Source organism: Watersipora subatra, chromosome 1 (assembly GCF_963576615.1).
Source record: "Watersipora subatra chromosome 1, tzWatSuba1.1, whole genome shotgun sequence".
NCBI lineage: Eukaryota > Metazoa > Bryozoa > Gymnolaemata > Cheilostomatida > Watersiporidae > Watersipora > Watersipora subatra.
The window spans coordinates 40,421,756-40,440,351 of record NC_088708.1 but is presented as its reverse complement, the minus strand read 5'-3'; positions in this window follow the sequence as shown (position 1 = coordinate 40,440,351).

The following is an 18,596-nucleotide window of genomic DNA, read 5'->3' as shown; positions in this document are numbered from 1 at the left end:
TACTGGATAAGTCTATTTAACCGAGTTTCTATATACAGTATATGCTTTACGGTGCCTCCTAAAATTTTTCCAAAGTTTGGTCTACTAATAGTCCTCTCCAGAGCCGTATAGTTTCACATGTGAAACTATGCGGCTCTGGTCCTCTCCAGTCTGAGATCTCGAGAGCGTGCTAAGTGAAAGGAGAATGTAAAAAGAAAACAACGCTACTCCTATTCCTTTAGTCATGCTGCGAGCTAGACAAGGTTGTTAGCGGGCTTATTTCAGTATTTTTTCACGCTGCAGTATCATATTATTGCTTTTAAAACTCATTTTATCACTGAAGTGCTACTATCGCTAATTAAGCTACTACGTATTTGTTGAGCTACTCGAAAGCAAAGAAATCCATTATTCTATTATTGAAAAGCTGAAAGCTATATTTTTATTATTTATTAAAGCTTGTTGAAACTTATGCTTGTTTGTAGCTGTAAATCTAACAAATTGTTATATAAATGAAATCATATTCTGTACTCATCAGTCTAACCTCAAGTTACGAATAAACCACTACTGTTATTTAAACACTGGAAGGACTCAGTATTTCAAACCTTTGAAATAACCACATTATAAACTTCAAGTTATTGAGAAACATAACAGTATTATAAAAATTATCCTATCGAAGTAGAAGGCAAGCAAATGAAAATCTTACGTGTTTGTGATTTAGGGTTTTAATTTGGATGAAGATTAGATTGTTAGTAGTTTAGTAGCTGGTAGCATTTTATTGTTATATTTTATCAAAGGTCTACTCACAGGGAACTACAACAATGGCAAAAAGGAAGTATCATAAACGCAAAGTATACGACAGTGTTGACTAACAAATGAGACTTAAGATGAACTAACATACATCTTATCAACGTAACATTTGTTGTCTCTTACGGCAGTTACCTGATACCCATTAGACTAGGTGGGTAGCAACGTGAAAGTCAGTCCAAGCAATGACTCCATCTTTTGGAGCATATTGCCAGATATAAGTTCTGGAAGAAAACGCGAAAACCTACTTTGTCAAGGAAACCAGTAACTACTTGTTTGTTAGTTTGTTCATTTTCATCTATAATATAACTACAAAAAATAATATGAAGAGTGTTTCTTACAGTATACCACAAGAAAAAAAGAAAAAAAACATGTCACGCCAGGGAAGATGATGATGAAGTCCCTGTGCGCAATAGCAAAGCTAATCAAGGCGCGGAACCTGAAAGTAGAGTCGGCAGAAATCTGTCTAGTTAGTTTAGTCTAGTCTGGTTGTCTGAGGTGGCGCTTCAGTACATTTTTGAAAGAATTAGCATTTACAATTTTACGCAGTGTAACCGGTAATAGATCCCAATGACTCCTGATAATCCAAACAACATTTGACCAGCTTTTGATTTAAACAATGGTATTTTTAGGTTTATGTGTGTTTGACGAGTAGCTAGATGTGTTATTGTCCTGTTTTGGTTTGTTTCATAAAATGAGTTGTGTGCTTTTATCAGTACTTTGTATTTGTATAACTTTTTAATAGTTAAAATTCTATTTAGGTTGAATAGCGGATTAGCAGAAAACTCATAAGCTTTCTTGTTAACTATTCTGAGTAAACGGTTTTGAAAAAGTTTTTATTTTGTTTAAGTAGCAGTCTGGAGCATTCCCCCATGCCTCAACACAATACGAGAGTTTGGAATTGATGAAGGAATTGTACAGAATTAGCAAAACATCCTTAAAGAGGTACTGAGACAATCGAAAAAATAACCCAGCATAAGGTCTAAAGTCTTTTAACAGTTTGGATATATGTTTGCTCCAATTCAGTTGAGGGTCAATAAGTACTCCTAAAAATTTTATATTGGTAGATTTATTTAATGGATGACCATAATTAGTAGTGATTGTTCATTAAAGTGGTACGAGTTCTGTGGGTTCTTTAATAAAATGTAGCAAGTTTTGTTGAAATTAATTGTTAGTTTATTTTGATTGCACCAACTCTGAAAGATCTTTAGGTCTTTATTTATCAAATGTATTTGCCTGTGAAGGTCTTTAGATTAAAAAAAAAAGATTAGTATCGTCTGCATATAATATTGGTGAAAGTACTTCTAATTGACATGCTAAGTCATTAATATATATTAAAAACAAAGTTGAACCCAATACAGATCCTTGAGGAACACCACATTTTATAGTTTGTGGTGCTGACAGGGTAGTATTTACTTTTGTTCTTTGACTTCGATCTTTTAAATAGTTTTCTATCCATTTAATAGCTATTAATTTGAAACTATGTAATAGACTTTAATTTTAATAACAATATATCATGATCAATGGTATCAAATGCTTTGCTGAAGTTTATAAATATACCAAGAACACAATTTCCCTTGTTAAAAGCTCGGAATGTTTTGTTTGTAAAGAAAATAATTGCATCTCTTGTTCCAATACCTTTTCTAAAACCAAATTGATTAGAGTCTAAAATGTTATTGCGTTCAAGATAGTCCATGATTTGGAAATTTATAAGTTTTTCTGTAATTTTGCTAAATATCGGAAGAATTGAAATAGGCCTATAATTTTCACATTTATTGATGTTTCTTTTTTTATACATAGGGTTAATTCTTGCAATTTTCATACCGTCTGGAATAATTTGTGTAGTTATGCTTTTGTTTATGATGCTGGAGAGTATACAGCTTAAAGAAGTAGCATTGCGTTTAATAATTTTGCTTGTAATACCATCTAAGTCAGCAGAGCTTGCTTTTCGCTTAAAGAATTTATTGTGTCTATAATCTCTTGGCTGGTAGCTGGATGTAATTTAAAGCTTCAATTGTAATCGGATAGTCTGTAGCTCAAAATTTCAGTTGGAAGCTTTTTTGCTAGCGAGGGTCCAGCGTCATTAAAATATGTATTTAATTCATTAGCTATTTCCATATCTGAACATATTAAATTGGAAGTGTTGGAAATAGCTTCAAGTTGGGTTGGCACTCTGCAAATTTTTGTTGTTGATGTGTTCAATATTTTTGTGTTAATTACTTTCCACGTTTCTGAAGCATCGGAGCAATTGTTAAAACTGTCCTTGAAATAAGAAAATTTTGCATTCTTCAATTCAGTTGACAATTGTTCTTGAATTTGTTGTATTTAAGTTTTAATTTTGTATTAAGAGGAGATTTAGATAACTGGCGGTAAATATTGTATTTCTTTTAATTTTATGCAGCAAAGCATTGGTCAGTCAAGGTTTGGTATATTTGAATCTCTTGTTTCCGAAGGACCCAGACCTTTCAAGAGTGCATTTTGTTATCAGATTTTGAAGTGTTTTAATAAAAAGAGCGTAATTTGTGTTGAGACATTCAGGAATGAAGGTATTATCCCAATTTGTATTTGTTATATTTTATGCTAATCTATCGTAATGAATATATTGTTTATTTGTGGTTGAAAAGTTACTGATTTGATCGTTAAAATTAGAGATTTTTGTACTTATGTAAAAAAGTAGGTAGATGATCACTTAGATTACATTTAATAGTTCTTGAAAATATGCTGTTGTTTTCCATTGTGTTTGTTAAAATATGATCTAAACAGGAATGCTTTTGTTTTGATAGTCTCGTTGGAATTGTAGCAGTGTTTTCAAAATTATATAAGGAAATTATGTTTTTACAGTTTTCACTTGCTTTGCTATCTAGATAATCAGTATTGATATCACCTAAAATGAGATACTTAGAATCTGAGGTAGTTGCAAGAAACTGGTCAATGTCATTTAGAAATAAATCAAGGTCGGAACTAGGCCTACGATAAATTATAATAACCGTAAGGGAATGAACTGAAGCGCTACCAACTAGTCTGAAAGCGTGTACGTCTTCCCCTCTCACCATGATATCCACCGCCTCAACAGCCACACCGCGCATAAGCCTCAGCACCACCGCCCCTAGAGTGTCGCTGTGTACCTGAGAAAAAGTAATTCTGCAATGTAAAATTTGAAGCTTCATTTTCGTCGAACCAAGTTTCACTTATCACGTATCACAATTAACACATATCACATCTAAACTAGTTTAATTGTTGAAAGAAAATACTCAAAATCCGTAAATTTATTCCTTAAACTCTGGCAATTAAGGTTCAAGACATGAAAACTATTAGTGGGTAACCGAAGCTGGTTGAAAGAAAATACAGATTGTGGTACACAGTCTACACAAAACTCTACCATAAATACATATAAGCACCGGTAAGCAAAACAAATCATAATTACTGAAGCTTCCAAATCACCCAAGTTACTTTGGGTTCTTATCTGAACAGCATCTGATTCAGGAGTTTTACGTAGGTAAATTCTTTGATTGAAAGTCCAAATAAAGCGGATGTTTCTGTCTGTTTTTAATTTTCGAGCTTTCGAGAATAGTTTGTTTTGTTGTCTACTTAAAACTTCATTGATGTAGATTCTGTTTTTCTCTTGAAATCCTAAGAGTGAATTATCAACAATATTTTTCTGTACAATTGAAAAAAATTGTCTCGTTTAGTTTTCTGGATAAATTTAACAAGAATTCTGGGAGTCTGTCTAATCCTATAAACGTTGTCAATATCTCGAGTAGGGTTGATGTCACCAAGTTTTGCTACCTTCAAAAGTTTTGACCAACCTTCCATTAATTTCTCGCCACTTTTAAATGGAATTCCGTTCAGCTCTATGGCTTTAGCTCTGTTGAGATGTTCCATTAGCTTCAACACGCATTAGCAAATTATTATGTGTAGTTGATTGTTGCGTTACTGTTTTAGCTGATTCGAGTTTACTAACTTTAGATTTGACATCGTTGATCTCTTATCGAAAATGTTCCAGTGACAATTCATAATCAGCTTGCTTGTACTCAATCAAGTCTAAACGTCTGTTTATTTTGGCGACATCAAATATCAGCTAAGTTAGTTTTAGATCAATGGAAGCAAGAGTAATATGGTCTCCAGAATCTGAAGCAAATTCTCTACGTTTTGGTCCCATATTGATCAGAAATGTAATAGAAGATTTACCAATTTCAGAGGGGTTCTGTGCTGGAATTCTTTCTTTTGTGTTCTGTAGTTGGTAAATATTGTACTCTATACTTGCCTTGGTAGGGTATATATCAGCAGTCGAGTATGTGTATTATGTGTTGCGTATATAAAAATATAAGCTCTTTGCTGGCAAATGCTTAATTCCCAGGTGCTTACAAAAACACTTGTACACAGCTCAACTGCTAACTGCTAACTACTATGCCATATGATAACAAAAATATCTACAAAACATTTTTTAGGCTAATTACTTATTCATCTTCCACACAACACAGACCAACCAGAGGATGTCAGATGTCAACTGGACAGAAAAACTATAAACCACTGTATCTCACCATATTATATACAATTATTTATATACTTATTCAGATTCAACATTAACACATCAAGATATCGCATATAAAATGGAAGGAGAGATGTGAAAAGGAAAAAGCCACCGAATGCAGTGAAGAGCCTATACAGGGTAGAAGGGAGCTTCCATACATGCATCTATAAGCTACAATGCAGTGAAGAGCCTATACAGGGTAGAAGGGAGCTTCCATACATGCATCTATAAGCTACAATGCAGTGAAGAGCCTATACAGGGTAGAAGGGAGCTTCCATACATGCATCTATAAGCTACAATGCAGTGAAGAGTCTATACAGGGTAGAAGGGAGCTTCCATACACGCATCTATAAGCTACAATGCAGTGAAGAGTCTATACAGGGTAGAAGGGAGCTTCCATACACGCATCTATAAGCTACAATGCAGTGAAGAGTCTATACAGGGTAGAAGGGAGCTTCCATACATGCATCTATAAGCTACAATGCAGTGAAGAGTCTATACAGGGTAGAAGGGAGCTTCCATACACGCATCTATAAGCTACAATGCAGTGAAGAGTCTATACAGGGTAGAAGGGAGTTTCCATACACGCATCTATAAGCTACAATGCAGTGAAGAGCTTATACAGGGTAGAAGGGAGCTTCCATACATGCATCTATAAGCTACAATGCAGTGAAGAGCCTATACAGGGTAGAAGGGAGCTTCCATACATGCATCTATAAGCTACAATGCAGTGAAGAGCCTATACAGGGTAGAAGGGAGCTTCCATACATGCATCTATAAGCTACAATGCAGTGAAGAGTCTATACAGGGTAGAAGGGAGCTTCCATACACGCATCTATAAGCTACAATGCAGTGAAGAGTCTATACAGGGTAGAAGGGAGCTTCCATACACGCATCTATAAGCTACAATGCAGTGAAGAGTCTATACAGGGTAGAAGGGAGCTTCCATACATGCATCTATAAGCTACAATGCAGTGAAGAGTCTATACAGGGTAGAAGGGAGCTTCCATACACGCATCTATAAGCTACAATGCAGTGAAGAGTCTATACAGGGTAGAAGGGAGTTTCCATACACGCATCTATAAGCTACAATGCAGTGAAGAGCTTATACAGGGTAGAAGGGAGCTTCCATACACGCATCTATAAGCTACAATGCAGTGAAGAGTCTATACAGGGTAGAAGGGAGTTTCCATACACGCATCTATAAGCTACAATGCAGTGAAGAGCTTATACAGGGTAGAAGGGAGCTTCCATACACGCATCTATAAGCTACAATGCAGTGAAGAGCTTATACAGGGTTGAAGGGAGCTTCCATACATGCATCTATAAGCTACAATGCAGTGAAGAGTCTATACAGGGTAGAAGGGAGCTTCCATACATGCATCTATAAGCTACAATGCAGTGAAGAGTCTATACAGGGTAGAAGGGAGCTTCCATACACGCATCTATAAGCTACAATGCAGTGAAGAGTCTATACAGGGTAGAAGGGAGCTTCCATACATGCATCTATAAGCTACAATGCAGTGAAGAGTCTATACAGGGTAGAAGGGAGCTTCCATACATGCATCTATAAGCTACAATGCAGTGAAGAGCCTATACAGGGTAGAAGGGAGCTTCCATACACGCATCTATAAGCTACAATGCAGTGAAGAGCCTATACAGGGTAGAAGGGAGCTTCCATACATGCATCCATAAGCTACAACAAAAGATTGAGTCATGTAAACAAGAGTTCCATTGTTTGAGCTCAAATTTTAATCTTGGTATTTTTTGTTAATTTTTGATTTTTATTCAAGTGTAATTTTTGGTGTTTTATGCTAAGTTTATTTTTATTGTACACTAGCAGCATCCAGGCAATCCTCAGAAGCTATCAAACTCATGCAAAACAGTTCTTTTAACTAATTTTTTATGGGATCCCATTTAATCATTGAACTTTTCAAGGAGCTGGCTTCTAGCAGTCAGCAACGCCTCTGGAAAATAAGCTTTAATGATTTTTTATAGCTAAAATAAATTTTCTAAAAATATGACATTTGAAAAAACAGAAAAATAGAAGCCAAAATATACTCCAGAATCTTTATAAATCTTAAAAGCTCATAATAAAAGAGATAGAGACACTTAGAAATTCAACATTTTGTATAATGACTCAAGTTTTTCAGACATCGTGGATTTTCCAAAAAGTAAGGTAATGCGCTCAATCACAGTAGATGTGGTGTGCTATGCCTAGTCAGCATTTACAAATACATGTAGCTATAAATTTAAATCAACTATTTCCAAATGGCTTGTATAAAATCAGCCTCTGAATTGATTAACATAGGTGTGTGAGGAAGCAAGAACAGGCGGGCTGGCCATACTGATACCACACCAGTTTTAATACATTTTTAAAGGATAATTTTGATCGCTATCATTTTACGAGACATTATATACATTACTAGCTGCATTACCCGCCTACAGGAACAGATTCACGTGCAGCATAAGGTTTATTGAGAGTTGTCTTTCATACAGTAAAACAACTCTAATTATGCAGTCTACTGAAATTGTTGTCCTGATCAGAGTATGCATGCACATATACATGTCAATGTTGGGGAGAACATTGGAAATCTGCAATGTGTTTTACAGCTAGATGCGTGTAAAATCTAGTAAATATTCTAGATTCATGTGTCTAGATTCATGCATCCATTCATACCCGTCTATATTTGCAGTTGACGATCGCGCACTTCTGCCGCTGAACCCTCGGCTGACCAGTCTGTACCCGCTGAGCAGTTTACAATCGCATTCTTGCACTCGTCTCGCAATCAATCGCTTCGCACTTGCAATCAATCGCCTCGCAATCGCCTCGCAATCAATCACCTCGCCCTCGCAACCAATCGTCTCGCAACCAATCGCCTCGCAATCAATCGCCTAGCACTCGATCACTTTGCAATCAATCGCCTCGCACTCGCAATCAATCGCCTCGCACTCAATCGCCTTGCAATCGCCTCGCAATCAATCGCCTCGCCCTCGCAACCAATCGCCTCGCAATCAATCACCTCGCAATCAATTGCCTAGCACTCGATCACTTTGCAATCAATCGCCTCGCACTCGCCAACTCATTCATTCAGAAAGTCGCACCTAGAGACTCTTGCTGTACTCGGGGCGAAAAAGGTCTCCCGCGCATCCTCGAGTGACGCCATGGCCCCAAGCCTAGCTGTGCTACCCGGTGTTGCCCGGGTAGTAAAAAAAGTCTTTGCACAGAAAATTGATTTGTATTCAACATATACCAACATTTGCCATTCTAACTTTCAAACTACATATCATGAAAGCAGTGTTTTGTGTAGTTGAAATAAATTAAGAGAGAAAATAAAACAACTGTAAAGATTTTCAAACTTTTTTAAACAACTACAACTTTCAAACTTCATATCATGAGAAAAAGGTTTTCTGCCAGTCTAATAAATTAAAAAAATAAAACAAAATTGTAAAAAGGATAAGATGTAAATTTTCAAATAATTAGCAAGTAATAGCTAAATTAAGTCGGTTTTGCAACAATTACAATTAAAGATGATATGGTAATGATACAATTAATACGAACTGAGAAAACAAAATAAAATTTGTGAATATGTTGAATTAATAATAGCAATTCTTGCATAAAAGTGTGTGTATAAAAAAGTTACTGTTCCACCAACAGCTATCCATCAAAACTCTGAATACGACAATACTGGTACGACGATATTTTATGTAAAAATAAAATATTGTAGTGTCTTTGTCTGATCGAAGGTGAGAGAATCTAGATGCTATTCCTACTCGGGATAATACAATTGTCCTCGTGAAAAGTAGTGACCTTAACAGCGATTTAGCAATTGAACCTTAAGAAAAGCCAGAAATAGAGGTTCACAAAAACGGCATCGTATTTCATAGAGTTAATGAAATTTAATCGCCAAATTCTAATATCGAGAGAGTCTATTGTCGATATCGTTTTGCCGAAAACAAATTAGCCCTAATACATCGAGGACAAAAAAGCATTGCGTGTCATGAAGCTAAAAGTAAGCCATAGAGTTGTGATTATTACGTCATTTTGGTGCGAAACAGCAAACGATGAATAGGTTATGTATAGAGGCGCACTAATCGGAGATTCTCGTTAATGCGCCCTAGATACCCAGTAGCGGCTAATAATCCAAAAAGTACGGTACTCTATAAAGCGGATAGACAGATAGACAGACAACGATTGCCATTTATATAGTAGATTATAAATGACGAATTATTTGAACATTTTTTCTTTATTTATTTTATGGCCTAGTAAGGCTTATTACACTACATGTATTGCTAAATATACATGTACATATCATCAAAACCTGAGATAGGTCAATCTATTGTTGATACAACTGCATTTGAGATTACATACAAACATCGTAGCGGTAATTGACGCCCAAGGTAGGCTATACGCTAGTAATAGAAAAGAGGCTAGCATTCATTCTGCTAAGGAGCAAACATCGGTGCCCGAGTGAAGCAAGACAACTACCAAACTGAGAGTACGGTATACATATATTCAGGAGAAGACAACTAGTGTCAGAATTACAGATATCTAACAGATCATATACAAATTCGCTAGATTTGTGTGTGATCTGTTAGAAATTAACATTTGGTGACCTTAGAGAACATTGTCTTTGCCTGACAGAGAGAGCCACTTTGCCAGTTCGAAATTTTTGTTACGTCATAAAACTCGGTCAAAATTGGTACCTAACACAGGGAGAAAAACATGATTGTTATTTGATTTAGCCAGGCTTAAGATTTAATAATATGTTGATAATGATCTAAAAATCACTGTTACCCATAAAACATATCCATACTAATTGAAGAATGATATGATAATTAATGGAAAATTAATCAAGAACTGGACTAAATAGTGAGTCTATCCCACATTCAGATGACGACTCAAACTTCAATCACAACTGATCACTCTTAAATCAGTGAAGCAAAATGAAAAATCAATCATATGACACTGAAGATTGATTTGATAATGATCAATAATTAATGGTTGACAGCCGGAACTATCAAAATTCAATCACATATTTCCTCATGAATCTGTTTTAAATCATTGTTGAAATAAATCAAATTTGAGATAGTTGCCATTTAATATTCCCCAATCTACAGCAGTTTAGACCAAGAGCTGTTCCCACCTACATCTAGTTACACACATCCCTACCACTACTTCTATTACTACTACTACTACTGCTGCTACTACTACTACCAAATGAAATTTTATCTCTCAATAATAAATGAATCAACCATTCCCTGGTCCACCTTTTGTAGGTACTCATTTTGTTATGTGTCAGAGTTAGCCAGGGTCTTTGGGTGGGTGAGCCAGACCCTGGCTATGTCACAGAGATCCTCCACCACAGCTATACTTCTGAATCTTCTGATTTGAATGCCAAATAGTCTCATAGTCAAGTCCTAGCGAAGTTACAGTTAGGGTGAACAGACGCACAAAACATTCGGTCAATGTCCGGCAACGAGCGCGTCGGAAAACCTGCAGTAAGTAAGGGTGTTCTGGCTCTGGGCTGCATCTTCCTGTTAGCAAATGGAAATGTTGGGATTGAATAGTCCAAAAAAGGCGCATAACGGCCTTTGAGTAGAGGTGCTTGAATTTTTAACCTAAATAACCCTCCACTCTCCGCCTAGATTTGGTCAAGGCAATATTTTTGCGTTTTGAATTTCATATTCCTGGAGATTCATCTTCATAGTAAATAATTCTGAGTCAGCATCCGGTGCGAATCATTCTAACTTACCTTGTCTCAAACTACCCCTCTTTCGACCCGCTGCCCCTCCAACACCTAGTTTTACTCAACCCAAAAATGCTCATTTCTGTGATTGTTGATGGAATGACCTGTTTCATCAATATCTCAGTATAAGCTTTAGTCTCTTGGTCTATCATTAAGATACGAGTACAACACAAATAACAAAGGTGACTCCTAATGAAACAGGAAACCGATACAAACAGGTCTTCAAACACCCTTCCATCACCAATGTGCAAATGCATTATTGAGTGTCCAGGTCTTTGCTTACAACTCAATAATCAATAGCTATAAAACCCAGACAAGGTTGATGAAACCTGCACCATTCATGCAATGGTTGATATCTTGTTTATATTGGGCTTATTTATGTTGAAGTCATACACAATTCAAAGTAGGAGTTGTGCTGCTTTAGTAAAAAATAATCAGTGAGCAGATAAATCCTAATGTCACCTATGATCAGACTGAACATTGCATACCAGGTATGCTGAGCAGTAGTTGCTATTGTGTTACGAACTGATATCACAGTGCTTCATTCTCCACTCACTCAAGCACAACTCCACTTCACATCTGATTAACAGGTATTTTATTGTGAGGACAACTTATCTTGGCCTATCTAATAGTATGGTGAAAAACAAGAATGGCAATGATTCTGCTTGGAAACCTGGAGCATTGCTAAGTACCCAAATTTAGCACTTCACTTGCAACAATGATTCAAGTTGATGTAGAGGGACAAGTCATAAAGCCTTTTTAAGTGCCACTGGACTGAATTCCCTTGTGAGCAAATGAAAATGAGAAAATTTGTTGAACACAATGAGACTGGAATCTTATAATAGGTTTTGTTGTTGCAGGCATTCTATGAAACAAAATATCATGTCCACAAAATTAAATGTTTATAGCAGGGCTGTAGGCATGGTACCCGCTGTTGGTGGGGTCAGGCCAATTTTTGGTAAGGCCAAACATTGAGAAACATATAAGAAGTCATAACCGACGCGATAAACTGGGTCGGGCCAGGCAACTTTAGTATTAATGATGCCTACGGCCTTGGGTTATAGCATGATTGCTCAAAAGGCTTGTGGCTGGTGATGACAATCGACACAATAGCTGCTGTTTATCATCACAAAGCTGTGTTAAAAAAGAAAATTTCAACAACAGTGGACTATCAATAAATTTGCCATTGTTTCAACAATATTTGCTTCATTTTTAGTCTTAAAAAACCGGCAATGCCTTGCTCAGGGTTGTGTTCTCTTAGCAAAATAATGACAATGAGCTGATAAAATCTGGTGTTTTGCATAAGTTGTTAACTTACATAATTTATACTTGTAGTACCAGGTATATACATTATCGACTATGACATATTTTACAATAGCATTGCTACAACCAGTTCAGCAGTGATAACCAGTGACTGTTCTATCACTGAATTTGTTCATTGGTTCTACCGACTAATCTTTATAATAACCATTTGATTGGCAAACATATTATTATTGGATTATGGCCTGCATAGATAGCATATTCATGTTATCAATAAATGTTTCATCCCTGCAAGTTTATCAGGCTTTATTTGTTATATATCATAGATGTGACCATAAATATACTATATATTATATCTATGGATGAGACAAGCTTTTAGGTCTCCAAGTATAGAAACTATACCCTCCCCTATCTCTTGTGAGGTGGTTAAATTGATATGTGGGTTTGCTTGTATTCGAAGAATAAACCTATGGAAATAAAAACGTATAAATTAAGCAAGAAAAACAGCACACAACACATACTATATATCATATATATCAATATCAAAGTATCATTTGGATCAATAGTAAAGGATTGATATGAAGTAGTGCATAGCAAAAAGGTTAGGCAAGGTCATGAAATCAGGTTATGACTTGTTTTTGTAAAAACTGTAGCGGATAATGTATATTTAGAATAAGTGTTAGTTTGTGGTATCTGACAAGGCAGCAATAGTATGACAAATTGAAAATAACACTTCAATATCCGCATTGCTTTTGGTTATTGAAAGAAGATGTTGTGTATAACACTAACACAGAAAAAAGTACCTCCATGTACCAATGCATACACAATCACAGACCAATTCGCTAGATTTGTGTGTGATCTGTTAGAAATTAACATTTGGTTATTCTAGAAGACATTGTCTTTGCCTGATAGAAGGAGTCACTTTGCCAATTTGAAATATTTATTTGTTACGTCATAAAACTCGGTCAAAATTGGTACTTTATACACAAAAATGTATAAAACCACAATTTTTTTCATAAGTTTCACTTTATTAAATTCTAAATAGTTCTTTTATATAACTATATTTTATTTAGCTTTAGTTAATTTTCTCATGTAGTAAAGCTATTTGTCACAATAGTACCAAGGAATTATATTTTCACAGTTAATTCAATACGCAACAATAAAAATTATTATTGTTATAAAAATCATTTTTGGATTTATTAACATTTTATAATATTATATATAGGTTTAGTTTATGTATTCGTTTTTTTCTCATATGGCAATATCCATGAGTAATTTGATGTTACTCCTGGATTGTCAGTTCAAGGTAGGGTGTGTGTTGGATTGAACGCAGGCCTGTATTCCCTAGTTGCAAGTTGGGGCGGCAAATGTTAGTCGACTAGTCATGAATACCTAGGGGTTTAGGGAACGGTGTAAGCCTCCTAACGAGGTTGAGGGTAGCGCCCCATAGCTCTGGACCTTTTAAGCATCAACAACCCTCAAAGTATGCATAAATGCAATCAATTTTAAGCATCAAAATCTACATAAATATATTTTTTATGGTAGGAAAAATTTTTCTTTATTCAACGAACAATATAAAACATATGACAGTGCAGATTTCTGTAAAGGACGTTGACAGAAGAGCTATTACTTTTTTAATGCAATAGCTCTTGTTCTGTCAATGTGTCCATGGCAGAAATCTTTCACAACTGATTCTGTATCTACATGTATTTCAACATCTTTATATATGTGTAATATTAGAAGATTATTTAGACGAGCCCCATAGTGGTCCTCCTCAATGTCTTGATTTTATGTTGATTAAGTTTTATATGATAAGGAAAATGCAGGTTAGGGGGTCTTCTTTACACCCCGCTATAAACAATAAAGTTCAGTTTCCAAGTCAACAAATTCTCACAAGATCACTCATTTGGCGAGATCACTACGGAGACAATATAGAACAGATCGCTAGTTGCTAGTAAATTAGTTGTTAGAAATTCTAAGTGAATAAGCTTAGACTGCAATTCTTACTACTTTGTTGCCAAAAACCACTAAAATGTTGGAGCGGCTCAGTCGCCGCAGGGAATACGGGCCTGATTGAACACATTAAAACATACTGTAAAAATAACTAAGCTGATGTGAAAATGATAGAGATGTCTAAAGGAGATCTAAAAGATTTGATAACCAATCATCTTAAATACTTCACTGATGACCTGCAAACCTGAACAAAGTCAAACGGTTCGGAGCACAGTATTGAGGTAAAAATGAACTCGGACTCATTTAGGCATTTATTAACTAATTCTTCAGCTGTGTCTGTATAAATTAGTTCAACAACATAATTATGGTTAGTCTAGCTTTGGTAGATCTTGTACTATTTAGCAGTTCTGCTGATCACAGGAAACTGCTGGTATGCGATTGAATATAAGCTTTCTAGCCTCTAGGCTCCTTAGTTTAACTTGCTTGTCTGTAAATATTTTCAAACACGCAAGTTGAATTTCTTGTGAGTATCTGTAAAACAATCAACTTGGCTCATTTTCTATTCTGTTTATTACAAACTGAAAACCATACTTTGACCAAAATTAGAGTAGAATCATTGCTAGGTAAAGTTGTCGCCCATTAACTAAATTTCCATTGAATTATTCATCGAATTGTAGGTTCAGGCAAGCCTTCATGTAAATTTCATCATGATAAGTAAGAAGTTGTCTGCTCTGTTGATTACACGGAATGAAATAAAAATACAACTCTTAATTGCTTAGATAGATAGTAGTAAATAACAAGCTATATTGAGATTCACATAGTCTTCCAATCAAAGCATTATTTTTCTGACCAGACAGCCTTGAAAACCGTAGACTGGCTACTAGCCACTGATCTTCTTTCCCAGCGATTTGAATTATAATTACAATGGAGTTCTTCATTCATTTGTCTTTGCTGCGATCTTTGGGCAGTGCTTTCTTGGTGGTTCTGCCACACTCCACCCTACTCGCTGTTGGGATCATTGCTAGACCGTTTTAGTACATTTTCTTCAGCGTCAGGTTTTGATCATCTGACCTTTTTCTGTTCTCTTTCCTCATCAAACATGCATGATATTCTAAGTCTTGTTTGCATTGCTGTATTCAAAACTTATGCTGGATTGTCAAAGTTGTTCTTTCAATAAAATCTGGGCACATGCTAAGACATAGCAAATGCTTTTTGCTATGTTTTTAGTTGGTCCTCTCGTGTTAAATTACACGGAACACAAAATATGTATGGTCGCTGTTGGGTGGAGAGCTTTGGACGATAATGCTTTAGGCAAAGTTGTGTGGATGGAAACATTCATTACTTTGACGCTGATGTCAAGTGAAGAGGATAGGTTACGACTTATAATCATATATAAAGCATAGTCATTTTGATGCTCAATATCTAAACTCATGATTTGATTAAAATTTGACCCAATTTTTTGTAAATAAAAGAAAAAAATGATCAAGACAGGGATCATACAATGGTTTGAGTGCCTAAAATCCCCAGCTCAACTATGACAGTATCGAGTGTTTTTTGCTATGAGTGTAACCAAAGGTAAACAGATGGACAGATCATCGATGGCAAATAGCAATAATAAATCATTAAGAATATGTGCATGGCCCAATCTCTGCATGGCTCCGCAGAGGCCTCAAAGGCCCTGTTTGAGCAGATTTGTCAGGAATTAGCAGCGCTTTAAACCGAGAAGGGATCAAAGTAGATATTCTCATGTATTTCTTGCTGACTACAAAAACAGTCGAGAGTATCCTTGAATAGGCGATTTATACATAAGACATCACGATGTGCATTTTAGTTTCGAGTCTCAATACCTGCTCGGAAAGCTACTTTGAGAGTGGGGGTCAGTAAAATTGAATATTTTTATTTAAGTAATCAGACATATATAGTATCAGTCTAGGCTCACAAGCAGAGAGTAGAAATATGAAATTAGACTCATTTTGTTATGCAGACATCCTTACAAAATGTAATTTTTTATTCCGTATAAAATTTATCCTGTTTGCATGTTAAAACATGCGCATCAAACACAGCAGTTTTCTAATAGTGTAGTAGTTTTGAGTGGGTCTATTTAATGTTACAACTCCATTCTCTGAGATTTAGTAATTCAAGAGCTAATGAAATCCTCATTCAACTTTCAGTTAACAATTTATTAATTATGGGGAATAAACTGATATTTCAGTAGGACATGGTAGTACCTCAACATTGTGTTTCAGTATTTCAGTATGACAAGGTGATGCCTCAACATTGTGTTTCAGTATTTTAGTATGGCTTGGTGGTGCCTCAACATTGTGTTTCAGTACTTCAGTATGACATGGTGGTGCCTCAACATTGTGTTTCAGTATTTCAGTATGACATGGTGGTGCCTCAACATTGTGTTTCAGTATTTCAATATAACATGGTGGTGCCTCAACATTGTGTTTCAGTATTTCGATATGACATGGTGGTGCCTCAACATTGTGTTTCAGTATTTCAGTATGACATGGTGGTGCCTCAACATTGTGTTTCAGTATTTTAGTATGACATGGTGGTGCCTCAACATTGTGTTTCAGTATTTCAGTATGACATGGTGGTGCCTCAACATTGTGTTTCAGTATTTCAGTATGACATGGTGGTGCCTCAACAATCTGTTTCAGTACTTCAGTATGACAAGGTGGTGCCTCAACATTGTGTTTCAGTATTTCGATATGACATGGTGGTGCCTCAACATTGTATTTCAGTATTTCAGTATGACATGGTGGTGCCTCAACATTGTGTTTCAGTATTTCAGTATGACATGGTGGTGCCTCAACAATCTGTTTCAGTACTTCAGTATGACATGGTGGTGCCTCAACATTGTGTTTCAGTATTTCAATATGACATGGTGGTGCCTCAACATTGTGTTTCAGTATTTCAGTATGACATGGTGGTGCCTCAACATTGTGTTTCAGTATTTCAGTATGACATGGTGGTGCCTCAACAATCTGTTTCAGTATTTCAATATGACATGGTGGTGCCTCAACAATCTGTTTCAGTATTTCAATATGACATGGTGATGCCTCAACATTGTGTTTCAGTATTTCAGTATGACATGGTGGTGCCTCAACATTGTGTTTCAGTATTTCAATATAACATGGTGGTGCCTCAACATTGTGTTTCAGTATTTCGATATGACATGGTGGTGCCTCAACATTGTGTTTCAGTATTTCAGTATGACATGGTGGTGCCTCAACATTGTGTTTCAGTATTTTAGTATGACATGGTGGTGCCTCAACATTGTGTTTCAGTATTTCAGTATGACATGGTGGTGCCTCAACATTGTGTTTCAGTATTTCAGTATGACATGGTGGTGCCTCAACAATCTGTTTCAGTACTTCAGTATGACAAGGTGGTGCCTCAACATTGTGTTTCAGTATTTCGATATGACATGGTGGTGCCTCAACATTGTATTTCAGTATTTCAGTATGACATGGTGGTGCCTCAACAATCTGTTTCAGTACTTCAGTATGACATGGTGGTGCCTCAACATTGTGTTTCAGTATTTCAATATGACATGGTGGTGCCTCAACATTGTGTTTCAGTATTTCAATATGACAAGGTGGTGCCTCAACATTGTATTTCAGTATTTCAGTATGACATGGTGGTGCCTCAACATTGTGTTTCAGTATTTCAGTATGACATGGTGGTGCCTCAACATTGTGTTTCAGTATTTCAATATGACAAGGTGGTGCCTCAACATTGTGTTTCAGTATTTCAATATGACATGGTGGTGCCTCAACATTGTGTTTCAGTATTTCAATATGACATGGTGGTGCCTCAACATTGCATTTCAGTATTTCAATATGACAAGGTGGTGCCTCAACATTGTGTTTCAGTATTTCAATATGACAAGGTGGTGCCTCAACATTGTGTTTCAGTATTTCAATATGACATGGTGGTGCCTCAACATTGTGTTTCAGTATTTCAGTATGACATGGTGGTGCCTCAACATTGTGTTTCAGTATTTCAATATGACATGGTGGTGCCTCAACATTGCATTTCAGTATTTCAATATGACAAGGTGGTGCCTCAACATTGTGTTTCAGTATTTCAATATGACAAGGTGGTGCCTCAACATTGTGTTTCAGTATTTCAATATGACATGGTGGTGCCTCAACATTGTGTTTCAGTATTTCAGTATGACATGGTGGTGCCTCAACATTGTGTTTCAGTATTTCAATATGACAAGGTGGTGCCTCAACATTGTGTTTCAGTATTTCAATATGACATGGTGGTGCCTCAACATTGTGTTTCAGTATTTCAATATGACA